The sequence below is a fragment of the Pleurodeles waltl genome, chromosome 3_1 (assembly GCF_031143425.1).
Source record: "Pleurodeles waltl isolate 20211129_DDA chromosome 3_1, aPleWal1.hap1.20221129, whole genome shotgun sequence".
Taxonomy (NCBI): domain Eukaryota; kingdom Metazoa; phylum Chordata; class Amphibia; order Caudata; family Salamandridae; genus Pleurodeles; species Pleurodeles waltl.
Window position 1 is genome coordinate 1,195,009,358 of NC_090440.1, and position 18,685 is coordinate 1,195,028,042.

Below are 18,685 nucleotides of genomic sequence, written 5' to 3' on the forward strand. Positions count from 1 at the left end.
TTGCAAAGGATTCTGGGTAACAGAACCTGGTGAGAACCTCACAAGTCACCCCATATTGGATTCCCCTAGGTGTCTAGTTTTTTTATAATGTACAGGTTTGGTAGGTTTCCCTAGGTGCAGGCTGAGCAAGAGGCCAAAATCCACAGCTAGGCACTTTGCAAGAAGCACTGCAGATTTCAAAGTAAAAATGTGATGTGTCCATGTTGCGTTTCCTGTCGCAAGCATTAGGCCTACCCACGCAAGTGAGGTACCATTTTTATCGGGAGTCTTGGGGGAACACAGAATAGTGAAACAAGTGTTATTGTCTTTCTCTACATTTTTTCCTTCCAAATGCAAGACAGTGTGTAAAAAAAGACGTCTATTTTGATAAATGCCCTGTAATTCACATGCTAGTATGGGCACACCAGAATTCAGAGATGTGCAAAACACCACTGTTTCTCAACACCTTATCCTGTGCCCATTTTGGAAATACAAACGTTTTCTTGATACCTATTTCTCACTTTTTATATTTCACCAAATTAATTGCTGTATGCCCAGTATACAATGAAAACCCGTTGCAAGGTGCAGCTCCTTTATTGGCTCTGGGTACCTAGAGTTCCTGATGAATCTACAAGCCCTATATGTCCTCACAACCAGAAGAGTCTAGCAGACGTAATGGTATACTGCTTTTGAAAATATGACATTGAAGGAAAACGTTACAGAGTAAAACATGGAGAAAAATGGCTGTTTTTTCGCCTCAATTTCAATATTTGTTTTATTTCAGCTGTTATTTTCTGTATGAAACTCTTGTGGGATCTATACAAATTAACCCTTGCTGAATTCAGAATTGTGTCTACTTTTCAGAAATGTTTAGCATTGGTTTCACACCCATTTCTGTCACTAATTGGAAGGAGGCCCAAAGCACAAAAAATAGTAAAAATGGGGTATGTCCCAGTAAAATGCCAAAATAGTGTTGAAAAGTTTGGTTTACTAATTCAAGGCTGCCTGTTCCTGAAAGCTGGGAAGATGGTGATTTTAGCACTGCAAACCATTTGTTGGTGCAATTTTCAGGGATAAAAACACAAACCTTCTTCTGAAGCCTTTTTTCCCATTTAAAAAAAAAAAAAAAACATTTACACTGTATTTTGGCTAATTTCTTGGTCTACTCCAGGGGAACCTTAAAACTCTGGGTCCTCTAGGATCCCTAGGATGTTGGGAAAAAAAGACACAGATTTGTAGTGGATAGCTTATGTGGACAAAAAGTTAAGAGGGCCTAAGCGCCAACTTCCCCAGATAGGCAAAAAAAGGCTTGGCACAGGAGGGGATAAGACCTGGCAGCGAAGGGGTTAACCCCACATGTTCCCTCATTGGTGACATATTCTATGGCATCTTTCATATTCATACTGCAACATTTGCAATAAAAGTATTGACGAGACAACTGTGCATGGCTACGGTGCCACTTATAGTTACCTTAGAGCGGGAGTTTTAGTTACTTGAAAGAACCCTAACTATAACTGCTGAATTACTATGGATTTGTACCAACCCTGTAACCTTTGATTTTTTCAGTGAATATATAAATATATATATATATATATATATATATATATATATATATATATATATATATATATATATAGATACACACACATATATATTATATGGATGAATTGGTGTTGGAATCAATAAAACTCAATCACTTAAGAACCCTGAGTGTGCGTATTTTTATATATCTGATAGAGACTTCTAGCGGCAGCTTACTTTAGAATCTTCCCCAGGTACAAGCCTGGATCCGAAAACTTTTCTCCCATAGCACATCGGAAGAGGAGGTCACACAACTTCATATTGACGTCGTCCACTGGTTGTGATGTCAGAGGAGTCCATTTAACCCCCTCGTCGACATCGGTTCATTCTTTTCTGTGCTTGCAACGTGGATCTAGTCACAGTTTATGAAGCCGTTTGTATAGATCCATAAAAGAGGAGTGATGTAAATCTTCTTTGTTTGTGCAGTACAGTACAATATAGCTGCATTAAAGCTGGCCACTCAAACTAGTGTTGATATGTACATTATAGAATATCCTTGGAAACAGTGGAACTATTAAAACAACTCAAATATAAACATGTAACACATTTCCCCTGTAACAATAAATAAAATCAAATAACATACAAATTAAACTTACTAGCTAAAAATAAATATCAAGGTTCCCCCATACAGGGCATAAACCTAGATGAAGAGACTTATGAGTACTAGCAGTATGTGCAAAAAAAACTACAAATCTTCCTCCATACTTCCGCACTTGACAACTCTCCTAACATTCCACACTTTACCATCCTGAGTGACTAGGCTGTTTCAATTAACCTTCATGACTTTAGGAGCATGACCAAACTTGGAACACCCTTTCACAGTAAAACCATGTTTGAGGATCCTCACCTAATCTCCCACCACAAAATGTGATTCTCACTCTCTGTTTCTCATTTATCTCACTTTCATTTTCTTGTGCTCCCCTTTCACTTTCTCAGCTACCATACTTGGATGAACAACATTTGCCTTTAGCACCTCCTTCTTTATCCACCAAGGACACAGTTTGGAAATAGGATCTCTTCCTTTCAGCAACCAGAAAGGACTTACCTCAATGACCGAATGTGGGTACATTCATAGCCTTTCACTCAGAACACTTTTCCACTCACCACCTGAGTTGTGTGTCACGTTAGTACCATCTTTGAGAACACGGTTGAAGCTCTCAACCTGGCCATTTTCCTTTGGCTCATATAGGGATGTGGTTACATGCTTGATGCCTCACTTAGATAGAAGCTCCTCAATCTCTTGTGACTTAAGTTGCAGATAATTATCAGTCACCAACACTTCAGGCACCCTTCACGAGCAAACTTTTCTCTAAAGAATCGAATCCCATGATATTAAGTCTCTCCCACATGTCTCATCTGATAGAGGTTACAGGAGTCTAGACGTTTGTGGGAGGCATATTGGTTCCTCCACAAGTACAGCTTTACGCTCTTTTAATACATCTTGCGTTCTTGAACGTTTCTCACATTCGTTATAGGACTCATTTGCAAGCATCTTGTCTGTGGTTCTGAAATATATTAGGAGCACTCTTGCGACTATGATTCAAGATGACCAACAAGCAGACAAACAAATCATTTGCTGTGGAATGGATACAGCTGACTCTGCGGGTCGGGCTATGGCTTCTTAAGATTGACATGCCTTTTGATGCAGCCCATTTATTTGGTGCACATGCTGACTGCTTGAAGGCGTTTTCATGACAGTGAATTAGCATCGTTCCTCTCTACCCTTTGGCATAGTTAATATCTCCTGTACTGGCTTGTAGGGGGTTATTTATCTTCACTTATTTTAAAGATGAGCCATGCTTTGGTAGTGCTGTGAGGCTTTCAGTTCTATGTCTCTTCCAACTAATGGTGGCACCCAGTGGGTGTTCCTGCTTTTGGCAGATGTTATTTTTCCTTAAATTGTCAAGGATAGAATATTAGGGTGATTATTACCCTGAGACTCTATGGAGGTTTTCATGCCTAATGTTTCAAGACTACCTTCATTATTGTTATTACTTGGTGTAGAAGCAGTAGCTTTCCACTTCAAGTTTGTCAATGACAGCTTTTTAGTTGTTTGTTTCTTTTGATACTTAACAATACTTAATATAACGGTGAAATTGTTTTCTTTACTCATAAGAAAACCTTCAGCACAAGAGTTGATACCTTCATGGTACCTTACTCTAAGTGGAGTATTGGTTTTTGTGTGAGCGGTGGGCATGTATATGCATACAGTTATGAGATTTAGTATCCCTTAAATTGACCCTCTACTGTTGGCAGCTCTGTGGGTGTAGGAGTATATTATTTTCTTTCTGTTAAGCGAGTTACTTCAGATAATCCGCTTATTAATCATGTTTTTTAAGAAGAAGAGTTTCTTATTCTTCTTTGTGGTAATTGGTGAAAATTAATCAATGAATTACCAATTATGAGATTGTACCGCACTAAGACTGTATACTAAGTCCTTCTTATACTTTCAAACAAGGTAGCTTTTGTCTGCTTAGTTTGTTCATGCGGTTTTACCATTTAATTTTGATATTCACTGGTAAAGGGTTTTCTACTTTTGCTAGATTTGATTCATTATAAACTGAAAGGTAACATTCTGTGGACTTAAATACTATATTTGGGTTTGGTCTTAAAGGTTTACTTGCCTAGCTATCACAGTTTGGTGTACATTCCACACCGTTGAGTAGACATTTGTATGGTTTCAAAATGTTTTTGAACATTATTTTTTCTATTTCCTGGCTTTATGCCGCATTATCATGGTTCTCCATTGATGCATAGGCTTGTAGAAGAGCTGAATTACTCAATTGTTAGAGTAATTAGTATTATTCACTCTTCTGGGGTTGTTCTGATGCTTTTGTGTTATTATTTAAAATGTCCTTTTTTTATGAAGAAATTTACCCTCTTACGGGGTGCTTTTTTTCTCTATGAAGATGTTCACATTCAGTGTGCTTGAAGGCAATAGGTGTTGCCTCATCAAGTTCATTTGTGGTAGAAGACTTTCATTTTTTCAATTTAAACATTATTGCTCTTCTAGGTGTCAACTGTTTCATCATTTGTCTGCCTCTAGTTCTTTGTGTTCGCACTTTGTGAAGTGTTGTCCCTAGAGGGAATATACACATTTAAATCAGATTATTTTTCTTACAGAATCTTTGAAGTTTTTTGGTTTAAGTGAACTTTTCTAGATCTTTGGAAGATGGGTCTCTATTCATATAGTAAGGCCCTGTCCTAACCTTGGTCTTCATGACACTATCGAGTCTTTTTTATTATGCTATCCAATTCAGCCGTTAAAATACTATTACTTGGTGATGGGTTCTCAGGCAATTTGCACTACTCTGATGGTTAGGAGGACTGTTGATTTCCTAAGCTGTATGATACCCACTTTAGGTACCATTCTGTTATGTCAGTATTGTCTGACTAATTACTCAGCGATTTCCTAATATCTATATCTATCTATGTACATTTTCTTTTGTTTCTTCATAGGCATTTATTTATTTTTCTCCTATGTCAGCATATATGTTAGGGATATCCTAAATGTATTTGTGTTATCTCTAGTTAATTTTCTTAAGGAAAAGACCGCTAAAATGCTAATGGCTGCTATTCTTGTCTTCAACTTCTTTTTGAGGAGAGCATTTTCAGGCTTCCTCCACAGATGAGGGACATACTCTGTGTTTTCAAGTAGGTCTGTTTGAAGTATACCTTCATATGACAAAGAGGTATTGCTCAATGGCAGGAGCTGCTGCACTGTGTTCCAAGAGTGTTGCACATGCAGTTCAGATCTGAATATAGAGCAAAACCATTTATCTTCATTATGTCAGTTAACAAAATTGTCTTTCTGTCATGAGTAGCTTTTTTCCTCATCTTTTCCTTGTCTTTATCTTTCATTACTGTGGTCCTTTCCTCAGTTCTTATGGGATGGTCATATTTAGATCCACAACCCATTAAGGGTGCAAATAGCTTTGTATACATAATGTTGGTTGGATGCTGACACAGATGGGTCATACTATCATGGATAATTTTTATTCCCATGCTTTTTAATGGCTTATGACTTTATTTACCTGGGGTTCCTTCAACAAGTTTTATGTTGCAGAATACGTTATTGCTTTTCTGAATTATTATGAATGTCCAGTCTTTTTATCTTTGTCTAGAACAGTTTTGTTCTAGTGCGAGACTTTTAATGACTTTGGTCATGGGTGATGTTATCTACATGTTTTCTATGTTTTTCTGACTATTTCCAACTGTGGTCCTTAAGACAGTTCTTTTAGCAAAGAGTATGTGATTACTCATATGAATTTTTATGAATGAACTGTCTATTTCTCTTGTTCTAGACCGGGTTTCTGCGGGTTAGAGACTTTAGATAGAATCAGTTTGCAGACCCTCCTTAGTGGATGGTATGTCTTTGGTATCTGATTCTAAAGTAAGAAAACTGTGTCTAGGGGCCAGATGTAGGTAGGCTTTTGCGCCTCGCAAAAGGCGAAAAATGCCGTTTGCGAGGCGCAAAAGCCCTCACGCGATGCAGAAACACATTTTGCGAGTCGTAACCGACTCGCAAAATGTGTTTCCGACTCGCAAATAGGAAGGGGTGTTCCCTTTCTATTTGCGACTCGCACCGCGATGTAAGTTGATTTGTGACCGCGAAAGCGGTCGCAAATCAACTCGCAGTTACCATCCACTTGAAGTGGATGGTAACTCATTCGCAAACGGGTAGGGGTCCCCATGGGACCCCTTCCCCTTTGTGAATGCTCATAAAATTATTTTTTCAGAGCAGGCAGTGGTCCTATGGACCACTGCCTGCTCTGAAAAAAAAAAAAAAAAAAGGTTTCGGTATTTTCTTCTATTTGCAGCTCGTTTTCCTTTAAGGAAAACGGGCTGCAAAGAGAAAAAAAAAAACTGCTTTATTTAAAAGCAGTCACGGACATGGTGGTCTGCTGTCTCCAGCAGGCCACCATCCCCGTGAGCGCCTAGACTCGCTATGGGGTCGCAAACTGCGACCCACCTCATAAATATTTATGAGGTGGGTCTTTGCGACCCCATAGCGAGTCGCAGAAGGTGTCTGAGACACCTTTCTGCAGTCGCAATTTGTGTTCTACCTACATCTGGCCCTAAATGTCTCTATCAGATGAACAAGTTATTTACCTTTTGTAATGCATTATCTGGTTGAGACAGGATCTTGCCACAGATTCCTTAACAACCCTCCAATCCTCCCCCTCTGCGAACTGAGTCATAATTTGTCTCAAAGATTTTGTTATGGAAATTCACATCCTGAATTGAGAATTCAGTGACGTTTTGACACAAAGGTGTCTTTTATTTTAGCACAATGTTTGATAGGCAGTTTCTATATGTGGCTCCATGTTTTGAGCACAAAAAATAGTGATGGAAAAAACTGATGTCAGTGCATTGGTGAGTGGGGTTATATGGACTCCACTGACATCACATCCGGTGGATGACATTGATACGAAGTCGTGCGACGCCCTCTTCTGACATACAGACATGTTATGGGAATAAATGTTTCTGGATCCAGGCTCGCGGCTGCGGAAGCTTCTAAAGTAAGGAATATGCAACCAGATCCTGTTCCTACCAGATAATGCTTTATTGAAGAAAAGTAACTTGTTCTTTAACTTGTGAGGAGGAGAATTATCGGGTCAGCTCCCGATCTGTAGCGACACCCCGGAGAGGAGGGAGCATGAGTCAGGCTTTTTTCAGTGGATATATATATATATATATATATATATGTGTGTGTATATATGTATGTGTGTGTGTGTGTGTATATATACATATATATATATATATATATATATATATATATATATATATATATATATATATATATATATATATATATATATATATATATTTATATATATATTATAGTTAGGGACCTAGTCTATATAGAAAAAGTATTCTTTTACTTGCCTATATCTTTGGCGCCGAATGACGAACCTTCACAAAATTTCCCCAAAAAATTATGACACTCACATCAGCTGCTGCCGAAAGTTTTGGGGTGATCCGTCAAGCGGAGGCTGAGAAAAACAGGGAGGGTCCCAAAACATGTTTTCTCCATGTTATGGGATTTTGAACAGGAATAACGCCCGAACCGCTGGACGGATTTGCTCCACATTTGGCAGAAAGGTAGCTCTTGGTCCGGAAAGCAACCTTTTCATGATTTGGTGTTTCATTGATATTTTTGTTGACGTTATAAAAGTTGTCATGAGTGCTGTTATATCTGGGGTAACTAGCAGTGCATGACGAGGGCGTAAGTTATAGTTACCTTAGGGCATGAGTTATAGTTATTTGAGGTAACTCTAACTCTAAATCTAACTATGATTATTTATTAATAATTTCTATGTTTTTATGTTTAAAATGTGAGCCTATAACGTCTCTGTAACCATTGTTTTTTAGTGAATTTCTATATTTAAAAAAAATTATATTTCCTAACTATAACTTCCCTTTAACCTTTGTTTTTTTCAGTGAATTTCTATGTTTTTTTAACATATAGTAATTTTCATTACTATATTTTAATCCAACCACTGCTGTGCACAGCCTCTGGTAGTGCGCAGTGGTGGTTGGCCTCTAGCCAGGCCCTGAGGGAAACCCCCTGTTAGCACCCAACCTTGCCCCGTGCATGGCCTTCACCTGTGTGAGGGCAGGTAGCACGCAAGACCTGGCCTGCAGCCGATCCTGCAGTCAACCCCCCAACCACATGCTGTGCTTGGCCTTTTGGCAGTGCACTGCAGGAGTTGGCTGCTGCCTCCCTGGGTATGAGAATAGGTGTGAGAGGGTGTATCTGGGGGTGAAAGTGGCTGTCAGATTGTGTGTCTGCGTGTGAGAATGGGTACATCAGTGTTTTAGTGGGTGCACCATTGTGTGCACAGGTCTGCGAGTAGGTGCATAAGGGTGTCAGTGGGTCTGTGAGTGGGTGTATGATAGTCTTAGTGGGTCTGTGAGTGGGTTTGTAACTGAGTGGGTCTGTGAGTGGGTGCATGAGGATCTGAGTGGGTCTTTGAGTGGATGCATGAGTGTCTGAGTGGGTCCGTGAGTAGGTGCGTAAGTGTCAGAGTGCGTGTGTGAGAGAGAGAAAGAGAGAGAGAGAGAGTCAGGGGGAGCAAGATAGATAGCTTTGATATATGACATACTTAGAATGAGATATTTTTCGACAAATTAAAAAGAAAAATGTATTTGTCATTTAAAAAGAGTAAGATTACTTTTCAGTATGAGCCTTGGAGATTTGTAGTATAAAAAAAGGGGGAAACAAGTTCAGCTGTACTCAAACCCTCAACGCTCAGTGTGAAAATATGTGACCTTTGAGCTATTTATTTATTTTTTGTCATTTTTTTAATAGCCCTTTCTGGGCCATCTGGAACTGCTGGGGAAGCCGCAAGGCCTCACCCGCGGTCCCTGACTATTTGTTTAATAATAGGCCCTTATGGGCTATTTGGGACCTCGGGGAGCCTCAAGGCCTCCTACAGGGTCCCTGGATATGTTTTTAATTTTTTTTTAATTATCTGTCCTTACAGGCTATCTTGGACCATCTCAAAGCCTCCCCTGTGGTCCCACCTTTTTTTATTTAAATATTTTTTGGGAAGCCCTTTAGGGGCTATCTGGGTCCGCGTGGGAGTGTCAAGGCCTCCCCACAGTCCCATTGCTGAAGAAACCAAAGAGCAGATCCATGGTTGCTAAAGCAAACCTTTCATCTCTGTCCCCTGAACGCATACCTTTGTGCAGGGGACAGAGATGAAAGCTTCATTTTTTGACAGCGGGACCTGTTTGATAGGTCCCCCTGTCAAAAAGCAAAGTTTTTGCTGTGGCTTGGCTGCAGCTGCAAAGCTGCAGCCAAGCCACAGCAAACAGCTATGTCCCGGGGTGTTCAGGCTGGGACATAGCAGGAGATAACTTAGTTAGGGGGTGGCAGTCCCCAGGGCCAACAGTGGCTCCATGAGGGGGCCTGCAAGGCCCCCCTCCAACAATCATAGGCCCGGGGAGGCGGTGATCCCCAGGACTGCCGGGAAAAAGGAACAGCCTGCCCACACCCAATTTGTTAAATGCCCCAGAGGTGGTTGTCCCTGGGGCTGTGGGGGGCCCGAGTGCCCCCCTGCACCCAATTTCTCAAAAGCCCCAGGAGGTGGTGTTCCCTGGGGTGCGGGGGGCTACGCCGGTTCCTTGCTCATATTTCGATGTAGTCCCAGTGAGGAGGTTGTCCTCTGAGCTGTAGTGGATGCCATCAGGCCCCCAACTTATTAAAAGCATTTTTGCCCTGGGGGTGGTGGTCCCTGGGGTGCAGGGGCACGTGTGGCCACCAAGCTCATATTATATAATTCACCCCAGAGAGTTAGTGATCCTCAGGGCTGTGTGGGGGCCAGGCTCCCTTATTAAAAAGGAAAAAATACCCCCTGGACCTGGCCCACCCAGAGGGAGCCCACGCTTGTTTTTTTTTCATTAATTTGTACTGCGTATTCGTAAACCCCATCGCAAATTTACTGTAAATATTTTTTTTTAAATGCTTTCTAGCCCTGAGAGGGTCCCTTTGGGACCCCAGCACCAGAGCTGAGGGGTCGGGGTGTTTGTACCCTGGACCCTTTTGTATTTTTTATATTTTTGTTCTGGGACTCCGCTTCAGCCGAGTCCCAAGATGACTGTGACCACTTCAATGGCTTTGTTGTTGAAGTGTTGTGAGCCAATCAGATCTCACCACGACATTGGGAAGGGGTCGTAAATCCTTTGCGTCACTATATATACAGATTTGAAATTTCTTTAATTTCTCCAAAACTACTGAATGGATTTACACCAAAACAGAAAAAGGTTGCTTTCTGGACCAGGACCTACCTTTCTGCCATACTTGGTGTAATTCCATCCAGTAGTTTCAGCGATATTGCTGTTCGAAATCCCTCTAGAAAAATGAATGGAAAAAAAGTGTTTTGGGACCCCACCTTTTTCTTAATTAAACACAGCTGCCATCTTAAGGCACTGGGTATCTGTAAGCACCAATGAGAGGAGCAGGATGTGGGTATCAGCTCCACTCCACTACAGACAGTAGTCAGGGGCGTAAAAGTGGAAAATCAGGATAAATTGTCATTTTTTCCCCTTAATGCACTTTACTCTATCATGGTGAAGAGTGATTAGCCACAGTTAAGCAGTGAGGTGTATACACAATTAGATAACTCTAAAAACTTCAATTTCCACTCACTGCTTTATGTTGTACGAAAAGTATTTTAACAAATTGCAGTAAAGTTGTACTATGACAAATGTGATGCACATAAAACCAGAAAGTTTAGCACTTTCTAGGCCCAGGGTCAATCACCCAACTTTTTCTTAGCTTCATCCTTCTAGTTAGGAGAATTTAATTTGACACGTAGACCTCTGCTCAATGTTGCCCTGTGAGGAATGCATCAGGGTAACTTGCCAGTGCCTATTTTGAGCACTACCTGCTGTGTTACAAGGCCAACTTTCTATTGTCTTGCATTTTTGTGTCAGAGAAGTCACTGCAACCAATAAAGGCAGGGTCACACAGTTCATTGCTGATTCTTCTGCAACAAAGTCTCAGCTGATGTAGACGTTTTGTAATCATGCATCATCCACCCGATCAAGTCCATCCTATGAATCCGGTGCCCCTGTCATACCCCACGACTTGCCTGGGAACTTGTAATGTACTAGCATGAGTAGTGGTGTGTATCTCACAACCTGTCCAGATCTGACCTCTCCTCTGTCTCTATACCTTGCCATCTGTTGTCCCAGACTGCATGCCTGAACCCACTCAAGCCGCCGCTCATGTATCCTGCCTTGGTGCTGCCCACCTGCTCCACATGATTGTCCTTACCCGTGCCCCAGGCTGTATTTGGGAGCTGCATAATCTATCATTTGGTTTCTGCACCAGGCCTGTAGCCAGCAGTATATTTTTAGCGGGGCATGGCCTTCAGCTATGACCAAACTTTAAAGCTGTGAGCTAAAAGTTGCATTCTTTACAATAAATTGGTAGGGAAAGAGGTAGAGTATACACACACATACACACACACCGTCGCAACAGTGACAGATATCCCGTCTGATGAAATGTAAATCCTATAGAATATAATAGGATTTAGATTTCGGCAGATGTGATATCCGTCACCCCTCCACTGAGTTCCTAAATCAGGCCCTTGGTTTTCATAGACAGATTGTTTATTGTTTTACTAATAACTTTTGCGTTGTGTGACCAATCTTCACGAATTTTCAAACCTAGTGTCCCGGTCACAACAACTGCTGTTTGCTAAGTTTTGGGGTGATCTGTGAGCAGGGGCTAAGAAAATGGGGAAGGGGAGCAAAACATGTTTCCCCCCATGCAATTTCCCATAGGGATTTTAGGACACGACTACAGCCCAAACTGCTGACCGGAATTACACTAAATTTGGCAGAAAGCTATATCTTGGTCCAGAAAAATCTCTTTTGTAATTTGGTGTGAATCCCTTCTGTAGTTTTGATGTTATTAAAAGAAAAATACATATAAATATCTAGGGCCGCAGATCCTCCATGGATCGACAGATCTTATGCTGAGATCTGATTGGCTGCCTATACTTTAACCAGGAAGTGTTGGCAGCCATCGTGGGAATTAGGCTCAGCCGAGTCCCAAGAAAAAAGTAGAAAAACAACAGAAGGGAGCAGGATAGTAATACCCTGACCCTCTAGGCCTGCTGGTAGGGTCGCACGGGATCACGCCGGAGCCAGAAAATGTTTTCTACAAACCTGACTATGCTAACATTCTATTGCTAACAGTCTATACTTTGGTGCACCTTCATTCATCATATGCAATATATAACTCATCCAAAATGTTGCTGCAAGATGTCTTCTCTACTTTCACCGAAAAGAACATGACTCCAGTCTTGCAATCACTCTACTCATTGCCTATAGCAAAAAGGGCCATATTCAAGGTACTAATTTCGTCCAACCAGAGCAGTGAGCCAAATACTCAAACCACACCTCCCTCTTGTCCCAAATATTTCAGTATGTCGTGCTCCCAAACCAGACACCCACTGCTCCAAGAGTGCAACCAATAATGGTCCAATATTTGTGAATTGTAATTGGAGGGGCACCAACAAAGTTCATGTAGGAAGTGCTCATCCAAATGTGTTGCTCCAATGGGATCTTTTATTCTCTTCAAAAAAACAGTCAACAGCCAACACGTTTCATTCACTACCTGTGAACTTACTCAGGGCTGTAAAACAAACATACAGAAAGTATACACAATTCTCATTTACTAAATCAATAGATATGATTCCAATACATAACTGAGCCATACAAACATGACATCTGAAGCTTTGAGCTCACCATGCTAATGGAAAACAGTGTAAAATGTAATCATTACACTTTTAAAACATTTGCACATGTAGCTTCCAGCTATGTATTGTCGGTTACTGCTGAAAACATAAAAAAAGAACCATCTAGAGACAAAGGAAAGGAAAGGACTTGAACCCTGTCCGCTTTTCCATAATGCTGCAATAGCATTCCAAATTACGACCTACACCTAGGTATAGATAAACTCCTGCGGTCACTCCACGATGAAATATTTTAGTTCAATTATATTTTCCCTACATGTCAATATCCTATTATACATATTACTAAACAGTTCTAACAATCTAAGCGTAATATTTAAAAATATTTCTTCTCCCTGTCATGAACATTTTTATGTTCTGTTAGCAATATAGGTTGAACAGGGCTTTAAATAACATACCATCACTATTTTTGTTTGCGCAGAAGGTTGAAGTTTTCCATTACACCGCCTGCAAGTTCACAACCGCATATATTTCCTTGTATTATTCACAAAGTATATTAATTCCTAAAAATGAATCGAAAATATGTGTACATAGAAACCGCTAGCAAAATGTCCTTGAATACACTCACAATCAAGGCCAAACTCAAAAATGTTTCTACCCAGACATGTTGAAATCACATTGGTAATTGAAAGCAAAGTGATAACAAAAAGCTTCCCTAGCTTGTGGTTTAATGTTAAAATGCATATGAAGCTAAATCAAAGGCCAAGACAGGAAAGTCAAAATATGGAGGCCAGTCCATAGTTAAAATTGCATAAATGAATTCATTCCCCACATAACATTATCCATTCTGGTTTAATAATTGAGAAATAGAGATAATTACAGCCTTGGGAGCATGCAGGATAAGGAAGGTCAAGAGGTGAAGACAAGGCAATTACACTACCTTCAACAAATAACCCCTAAATCTCATTTAGCCAGAAAGTTATTTAAGCTTTTAAATGAACCAACCCCTAACTTCATAACATGTTACTTAGGAACATAAATAGCCAAATACATCATATGAAAACTGGGTCTTTAGAATCACTCCTATATAGACAAAAATAACTCCCCAGTTCAAATCAAATAACAGCCATAATAAGCCACTCTGCATCACTGCTTCTGTTTCCAAACACTTAGACAAATGCCATGATGAGTAGTCTGTGCTGCCAAATTTACTTCTCTTTGAATACTCTTCCACGGTCGCATAACTAGGACCCCTTAAAGTGAAATACATGTGTTATTATTTAAAAACAATCCAACCTCCAGTGATAATACTGTAATTTAGCCTGTCCCTGGTGGACGAATGGGTCTTTCTGCATCATAATTTATTGGCTGCCACATTTATAGTGACAAGAATTCATTCTATCCCTTATCAGTCAAAACAAAAAATTCAGTTTCCTCCATTGTGGTTTAATCCAGTTCCAAATCAGAACAGACCACAGAAAGATGTTATCCAAAAATCAAGTATAATCCCATAGTCACGTTATACCTAATTTTGGTTCAACCTAGATTATAACAGACTTCTCCCTGTGATGTATTCATTTTTTAATTCACAAAGACTTTCAAGGTGACACGATAATTGTACGTCAGATTCAAACCCTGTACTATTACGGGAATCCAACCTGGGGTTGCAGACGTTTAGCCCACTACTCCACAGAGTCCCCGAGTGTTTGTAATCAGGTGCATGGTGACAAGTATGATTTAAAAGGAGTTATTTGAGTGGCGAATGGGTTGTTTTATTTTACATGTTTCAAAATATTATTAGTACCCATGAATAAATCACAAAGTTTTAATTAAAATCTAGCAATATTTGTTAGTCCAAATAGGAAAAGCCAGAATGATACAATTGGGAAACAAATATAGCCACGTACCAGTTCAAGCCCTGTGTTGGTTCAACGGGCCAACACTAAACAACAGGCACCTCGGTGACAATAAATCATCAATTAAGACATACCCTGATGTAATTTAACAGGGGTTATTTCCATGATGGATATCCTGTACTACATATTTCAAAATATGCCACTTAAAATTATAGTGGGTAAAGTAAGTGTGATAATTTGTCCTTTTCAAGTTATATATAAATCTCACAATATTGAAGGCACTACACAAGGTCCACAGAGCCTCCCAGGAAAAAGGACCACTATACCTATAAGTTAATTTCAAGCAAACCAAGGAGACACTGTGGTGCAGGCTTATCGTCATACCACCTTACCCTGCAGGAAGTACTGCTTTCTCAGTACAATCTGCCAAGCTCTGAAAGTCACTACCAGACAGCATTCGAAGCATCCACCAGCACATATATGCTTCAGAGGACTGAAAACATGGCTATTTCCAAGATAAGTAAACCAATTCACATCTCAGCAGCAGAGCTCCGAAAGACAGTTGCACTCTCAAGTTCAATCTACAGCTTACAATCCACAGATTCAAAAAAGCCTAACCAGCGAACTACTTTCAATAGCCAGGTAAGTTAAAGAGGGCTGATCTATAGTTCCCCAGGGTATTATATAGTTATAAAACTTCATATATTACTTTTCTGGTGTACACTAATATTACTACCATAATGCTCAGTGATCAGTAGCCAACTGTAACTTACAACTCTTACATTCATAGAAGAAAGTTTAGCACAAGTGTTGCCCATCACCAGTACTGTGAAACCAATACACCACCCGTCCCCAGATGAATAGGCATGGAGTAACTGAAGAAATCTGTTGCACACTGCTGGTCAATCGGAGGACTTTCATTTAGACCACCACTGCAGGTCCCAAATACCTTCTTTACATCTCATGATGACAGTTACATATGGAATGATGGTCATAATGCCCATCCCAGCAGATCCCTCCACTTCTCTCCTTCCATCCATGTCAGCTCAGGCCATCAACTTTACACAAAATTTCTGACTGGATAACCCAGTGCAGTTATGAGCTAAGTAGACTATAATAATTGAAAATACTATAAAGGGACCCGCAGAGCTGTTCAAACCTGCCAGCATTCTTAAAAAACATAATCTTCTTGCCTGTGTCTCTCACACTTCATCATGCACCACAATGCTAAATTCTGCATCCCATCACACAATAACCACATCTCAGTGGTCATCAGAAAATACATGGAAACACTTAGGCTGTAAGCAGGGGAGCATGGCTTTCTTTGAGTTTGCGTTGCGGAGCAAGTGATTGTTGTTGCTGCAGGGGAGCAGCAGGGGCCTTCAGACGGCCAGGTCTGATCCTAATCTGCCAGGCTGGGCCAGGCCTCTACCTCCCGCTGTTTTCCTGTTGTCATCTTTCAGCTGCTATCCGGGGGTGTATTTTCCTTGGAGAAAGTCAACCAGAGCCGCCAATAACACCACTGCCAAAGGGTGTCAAAGGCAAACTAGCAGAGCTGCTGCAAGTGAAGATTAGGCAGAGCTGCGGAGCTGCTGCAGCCATGGCTCCAGCGAGGTAGGACTTGTTTCCTCACCTCACACACAGTGCCAGATGGTGTAAAGCTAATGGCTCAACGCCGGTTTAAAAGACCCTAATTGTGCCCTACATTGCCCATAATGCACCACACTGCACCATAGAGCACTAGCTCCCCAAGCAACATTAACTGGCAGGGCATGGTAGTGGCATTAGTGGCCCCACAACGAGGGTTGAGCCAGGGAGGCACAGAGGTGACTGGCCAGGTCCTGGTGCTACCTGTTCCATCCCGTGAGCTCCCCTACCCATTCAGCAATCAGCCAGAGTAGCTTCAATGTGATCACCCCCTCTTGAAGCTCCGACCTTCCTTACTTACCTTTTTGGCTGCTGCTACACCGCCTCTGAGGTGGATATCTGCAGCTGGAGCACACATGGTTGAGGCCTAAGAAGATCAAGGAAGACAGTAAGTGGTGTTTAGCTAGTATACCAGTCCTGATTCATCGAAGCACACACAGGTCAGCGTGAGCAGAGTGAGTCAAGGGGAGTAAAGTAACACACACTGTTTAAGGCATCAAACTAACTGCCATAATCATTAACTTAGTGCAGATGAGATCAGGAAAGATCAGGCAACTACCAGCCCAGAAACGATTAAACCAGAAGATAAATATTAAATCCATTAAATCAACAAAGTCATCCAATCCTAGTGTATCTCAAAGAAGCAGCCCCCTGGCATCGGCAATAATGACATTTGGCAAATCAAATTTAAACCACAGAGAATCACCTTTCTTAAAGACCTCATATCTGTGATTTATTCAACTTCAGAGGATTTACCAGACCTACCAAATCCATTAGCCTCCCCCCTTCAAAAAAAAAACCACAAAGGAAGTAGGCCCACAGAGTAGCCCAGTATCACTGTTTCTTCTACCTGCAAGTCTGCTGTAAAAGTACCCTGCACCTGCTCCCTGCTGATGCAGGAATGAAAAAATATAGTAGGCACTGTCAACAAAGTTTATGATACACAACAATTAGCATCCACAGTCATTACAACTCCTATTTTATACCTGCTATAAAACTTAACTCATCATTGTAAAAGCTCAGGTTCATGCACCTAATCTATCACACTCCGCCTCTCAAATTGCATGTCAAACCATTGCAAACCAGAATTGTCAACACAATATTCATCATCCCACAACGGACTGCAAAGAGGAGGATGCTAGTTCTTGGTTGTGCTCTATTTCAATTTCCAATAACATGAATTTAGCAAAGGTAATGGAAGTGATGACGATAAATCTGACCAGCACGACTAAAGATTTGGAGTGCTACCCAACCAATATAACCAATACTACATTTCAAATGATCTGCCAAAAACTGTCAAAAAAGCTGCCTCAAAATCAAGGACACCCACATATTCATCTTTGGAGCCTCTGAAAGGTAAAGCAAATGCATCTTTTATCAGCATTAGAAGGAGGAATATCTGGTTAGCAGCCAGTACATCTGCTGCCAAGAAGACCTTGCTCTATAAGAACACCAGCCCAAAAGCTGACAACACTCCTGGTCTTTAGGAATCTCTTTTAACAACTCTCCAAGCTTTAACCCATGTTTTCAATCTGCTGTCTGACACGCTGGACATCCAGATCGACCTTATAAACGTAATGGCTTTGAAGATCTCCGGCATAAATACAAAGCTGGAAAACCTAACTGGCTTAACAGTGAGGCTTCAGGCCATCTACTCACCATCAAGAACAAATTGCTGCTGTGACCCAGTAATAAACAAGCTAAGTAGTCTCCCAGTAATCCTATGAAACATCCTGGTAATAAAACAACCAACCCTGGTAAACAAACCTGCCACCTGTAATCAAAAAAGGGAGCCAGACAAGCAGGAGCAAAGTACAACAGACAAATTACCAGGAACACTTCAGACGAAGATATCACACAATGATTCACAAAAGCTACCAGTGAGCAAGGTGGGATGGGTTGGGAGAACAACTCCAGGCCTCAGAATTGTCACAGTTAAGTGCTGAAAGCATAGAGAGGACAGTAGTCCCTAATCAAGCAAAAAGGCAAAGAAAATGTTCTAGAAAGGCCAGGAATGAAGCCCATCAAATCAAAAATGTCAACCTCACCAGAGTCTATCCAATATTTGGTCCAAAGCAAAGCAGAGGTGATGGTAATATTACAAAGAGCTCCAAAAACCTGTCAATGGACGAGGTACAGAGTCTGTATTTTACAGCCCAGGACATAGTGGATACAACGTCATTATCAAAAGAACCTATTAACAAGACTGTTAGCACACTGCATCTAAGGCAATCAATAGACGCTGCTGGAATGCTATAACAAAAGTCAAACAAAATGGATGAGTGCACTAAACCAATTTCTTTTACTTCCTGATCAGACTTAGCAAAACATCATGATGCCCATATAAAAACAAAAGGTCAGAGCCTTGCACAAGCCCTGGACAAGGACCTCCTGCTGAAAAGTCGATCA

General features: G+C 40.9%; 1 protein-coding gene across 2 annotated transcripts in view; it reads left to right on the forward strand.

Moving 5' to 3' along the window:
- The window catches only part of LOC138285054 (receptor-interacting serine/threonine-protein kinase 3-like), a 783,148-nt gene that overhangs the window by 586,388 nt on the left and 178,075 nt on the right, over nt 1–18,685 (forward strand). The window lies entirely within an intron of this gene.